Here is a 5,128-nt window from a genome sequence, read left to right on the forward strand (position 1 = left end):
ACTAAACTACTCGAGATGTTTAGTGTGTGCATGTGTGTGTGTGTGTTGAAACTGGGCACAGGGGATTGGAATGAGATCCTCCCACTCAGCATTCTCACCTCAGGAGCTGCCTGCTCCCTCCCTAGCCTACACAGAATACACACACAACTGTACACGCACAGAGGTGTGTGTGTCCTTTCACGCGCGCAGACTCAGACATGTCTACCCCCTCCGAGTCACAGGGCAGTCCCCTCACAGCTGGCTGGAAGAGGGCATGACACTCATCTTTCACAGAGATTTGATCAAAAGGAATCACAAAGGCTAGAGGCTCTCCTAATGCAGCCAGGGGAGACCCTCCTATTCCCCCTCCCTTGCCCCCTCTCTCTGAGTAATGCCCTAAATCAACGCTGCCCCTCTCGATGCACACAGCCCAGTGTGTGTGTCTACGTTCACCTTAACACAGCTCTGTGAAGAGCCTCCATAACAAGTTATGCCTTGTGCCGTCAGGAATGTGTAGGTGTCTGTGCTGAGCATTTTTAAGCAAGAGGGGGACTTCACACATTACCCACACTCCATCTCTTATCTTTACGAAAATGTGTACTATAGCTCAGGAGCGGCCCAGTCTGCTTTTGGGACAGAGAAAATGATGTTGTCATATATTGTCATGTATAACCAAAAGATGTCAGCAACTGTTAGAGAGTCAAAAAAAAAAGTTTAACAATAAAAACCAACAGACAAAAAAAAACAACTGATAAAAAAATCCTAATACATCTTTCATATATATATATATAAAAAAACTACAGTATCCATGGCAACAATTAGATTTTCTGTTTGGTGGGCTATAGTGAATGATTGTGGAACATGTTACAGAGCACATTCATAAATGATGACATTCTAGCTGCATGTTTATGTCACATAAACCAAACTGTAATAATAGTATAATTATCTGAATTAATATATAATTCAATATTGAATCATTATTCCTCCACAAATAAAAAGTGAGCAATTAAAAATGGAAAGAGACTGTGGATCTGGATGACAGGGTTGTGGTGTGGAGGATGGATCTTAGTTCACCTGAGCAGCAGGAAGTATTGTTGGACATGAACATGTTGAGTGAAACTGAGAACTTTGAACTGAATCAAACAATTTTTATACTACCAACCAGAATGAATGTAGCTCCTCCTGACACCAACAAACAGCAGTCTGCTTGGGAGTATACTGCACTTCTTAGTGTAAACATTGGGGAGAGGGGGTCTGCATGTACTCGTTTATGTTATCTATTCAGGACCTTTTTGCTATCTTCCTAATCTTTACAGACCGATGGGCCTATGGAGGCCAGAACCCGATCCTAATGTAGTGGACCCTTTGATAAATTTAAGTGTTCATGGTCAACCATAAACACTAAAGGATTAAGACGGTTTTTTTTTGGTTCACTTTTGTTCGTATTGAATACTCTGCAGTGACCAGCACAGGAAAATGCACCTTAATGCAGACGTGTAGTGAACTGAGCTTTAACAAGGTCAGGGTTTAATTTAACAGGAACACCAACAGAAAGTAACCAATATTTTATCATAAAAAAAATTTGGAAAGTCGGTTTCTGTTTCCTGAACAGAACCTTAACTCATTACATCATAATTTATCTTGAATATTTGATGTTCTTCTTCCTCTAAGCTCTGAAGTAAAACTAAAGTAATATAATATATTAGAGTCTGATTCCTTATTCCTTAATAGCAAGGATATAGTTTTAATTTCTTATTTAAGAAAGGAGTAAAATAAGCTTCCTGAAAAGTTCCCAACGTTAAAGATAATAAGTTTATCTCCTGTAACGTCCTTCCCTTTTATTGATGGGTTTCCAGGTCAGTTTTCTCATCCTTTCTGCCTTTTTCCCCCTGAGCAGCAGAGGGAAAGCTCAGATGATTTCAACCATTAGAGGCAACTGCTAATCCACAAATTACACAGCAAGTTTGGACAAGTATGTCTCATGTGCTCTACTTGTGGAGGCAAAAAAGAAGGGAGTGGGGGCTGGGGGATTCCACTATAGCTGAAAATCTTAGAAAAAAATGCTTGAAAAAAAAAAGAGAAAAAATTATTTGAAAGGACTTTTCCTCATTTAGAATAAACACACCCCATTTACAGGGAGATATTTGCTTTGAAAAGTCTAATATCTTTTTTTGCCAACTGGGGGAGGCTTAGTGCCTTGCTCAGAGGTACATAAATCAGCTGAAGTGCTGTGAGGTAGAAAAGAGACTTACTTATCCACTTTCTCCACCCACCTTCTTCCTCAGAGCAAAACTCTCCAATCAGAAGCCTGCTTTTCCCACCTCAAGGGTAGCTACACCCCTTGAATTCACATTCAAAAATTTGCCAAGTAGCCTTGCTACCAGATAAAAATGCAGCTAATGGCCCTTAAAGTCTGACATTAAAACTACATTACTTTCCACAGGAGATCAAAGGTGTTCTTATTTGTGAAAAGCCCTAAATGTTATGAGGTTACATATGAGGATAAGAGATATCCCGTCAAGGCGTGTATCTTAAGTTTGGAAAGCCCTCCACTCCCTGCGGTTGTTCATGCAAGCAGATCTACTTACTGGCCTTGTATTTATTCCATACCTAGGGGATGCATACCAAACACAGCCCCAGACCTGGCCTGGATTAGGTCTGTGCTGCTTGTCAGATTGCTGCTCTCTGGGAGGGAGTACCACAGACGTATTTGTGCCTTGGGGGCTGAGGGTGAAAGCTACAACTAAAACCACAGCAAATCAACTCCATGTGCAGCAGAACAGGTCACGCTGCCTACTTACATATCTATCATTAGCCTTCCTGAAGGGCACAGGAGAAGTGGACGGAGTACTTGTAGAGATGAACAGAAAGCAATACACACACACACACACACACACACACACAGCTTCACACTTTGTTTTGGGGATGAAGCCAAGTAAGGTCTTCACTAGGTTAGTTTTCCTGACCTTTATTTAACAGATCTGTCATAACTGTATGATATTTTATTTCACTGGTTTACCTTCAAAATGCTATAACAACCACTGAAAAGACAGAATTAAACTGCACTTCATGGAATTTTTCTATATTTCCAAAGATAGAGAAATGCAGGGGATGTTTGTAAAATGCGTTACGGTTTACAAATGATGAGGAGAAATATGCATTTAATTAGATTTTATTTTTGTATTTAGAATATTAAGAGAAAAAAAATTATGCAGGTGCCTAATTTTGGGGTTATTATTTATGGTGTGTGTGTATTATTTAGTTATTTGAATGTTTTCCTCACAACTCAAAAATGTCATAAAAATTGAAATGTGAACCAGCCTTTGCTCTGGTAAACAATGATGGAGAGAAATTTTGATTTAGTTTTATTTTATTTTCTTAGTTAAAATATTAAAGAACATGATAACACCATGGCTTCATATGCTTAATGGCTTCATGCAAGTAGTACATAGGTTGGATAAAAGAATTAGTCATAATCCTCAATAACACGCATGACAGCATCATTTATATATAGGAGATGGAAATAAGTTTGATGAGCATTTGCAGTACATACATTTTCTTCATTACAAATATGGTTTATTCATCATTTCTTTCTCAGGAGTTTTTGACTACCAAACACAATTAGAAAATCAGTCATAACTGAGCATATAAAAGGTAGTTGAAGCTGAACTCATCCTACGATAGTTCATATACGGTGGTACAGAAACTAACCAATGCCTCCCACAGTGGTAACAGATAAACTGAACACATGATTTCCTCCTGGCTCTGAGAAACTGGTGGGTGTTTTGTCCCCTTCAGGCCATGTCTCCTAAGGTTCTCTGACCAAATCAACTTGCTTCATTGCCATACTCACTATGCAATCTTACCTGGCCATTTTGAGACTGTGGCTGGGTGTGGCCTTCTCCCTTGTCTCACTTTATAGAACTCTGGCTGATTGAATAGTGCTTGTTGGTATCTTGAAGACTGCATTACATGCCACTGTGGGACAATTTATTGAGTATGTTCATAAATTCGAAGAAAGACAATGCCCCCTTTAACTGTTGTCTAAACCAGTGGTTCCCAGACATGGTGCTCAAGTACCCCCACTCTTTATGTTTTAGGTGTTACTCTGATCCAGAGCACCTGATTCAAATGTTTGCATGACCTCCTCTGCAGCCCCCAAATGATGCAGAAGTCTGTTAGTCACCCATTCATTTAAGGTAGGTGTTTGGAAGCAAGGAGACACCTAAAACATGCAGTGCAGGGTGGAGGACCATGTTTGGGAATCACTGATTTAAATGCTGCTTATCATTGGTTTACATCACTGCTCTATCTCTCTTACATATGAAAAGGTAGAAGAGAGATCATTGGCTGTAAGAGTCCAAGAGAAGTTTGTGTTTTAATTAACATATGGACACGTACAACATTTGCACCAAGCTGTTTTCTCCACATATACTGAAGAAAATGGATTATGTGCTTTCAAACAAAGGTGAACTTAGATTTCTTTTTGAAGGCCTGTCAAGGTGTATAGAAGAAATCGTGTCTCCTAGAGACACAATTTGGATGTTTTTCATCATCCATTTTCTTCATCTAAATTAGGATGGATAAAATCAGTAAAATTTGCAGTTTGACCCACATGCAAAAAATCACAACTACTGGGAGGGAGGAGAGGGAGAAGTTAGTGTAGTGCCAAGAATAGTGATGAAAATGTTTGAAGAAAATACATGCTGCTGACTCACTGACTCAATGAGTGGAAGCAGCTTGGAAGAAGGGAATCCAATAGAACTGGAGGTAAGGTGTGGTCAGTGTTCCTGGATGGAATATGGGCCAGAAATTATACAGATTGGAAAGCTGGCATTAAGCTCATGAGAGTATGGAGAGAAGGTTTCCTCACCAGCTAAATGATGACTCTAGGAACCAGGTCAGAAATTCAGCAGGTCTGAAAAGATGTAGAATATAGGGAACATGAAACTGCAAAAGATGAATCAGACTTTAGGTTTGATTCTACTGGGAAAGGCTGACTATTACTGGCTGTCACGTAGCTCCTAAAATACTCAGAAGGAGATGAGAAGATTATTTTCAGGTATGACTGCAGCCCAGAGCCAAGGCCACATGCTCAGGTGGAAACCTGCCACTGAAAGACAGAAGGAAACAGACACACCAAGTGCAC

Source organism: Xiphophorus maculatus, chromosome 4, assembly GCF_002775205.1.
Source record: "Xiphophorus maculatus strain JP 163 A chromosome 4, X_maculatus-5.0-male, whole genome shotgun sequence".
NCBI classification, from domain to species: Eukaryota; Metazoa; Chordata; class Actinopteri; order Cyprinodontiformes; family Poeciliidae; genus Xiphophorus; species Xiphophorus maculatus.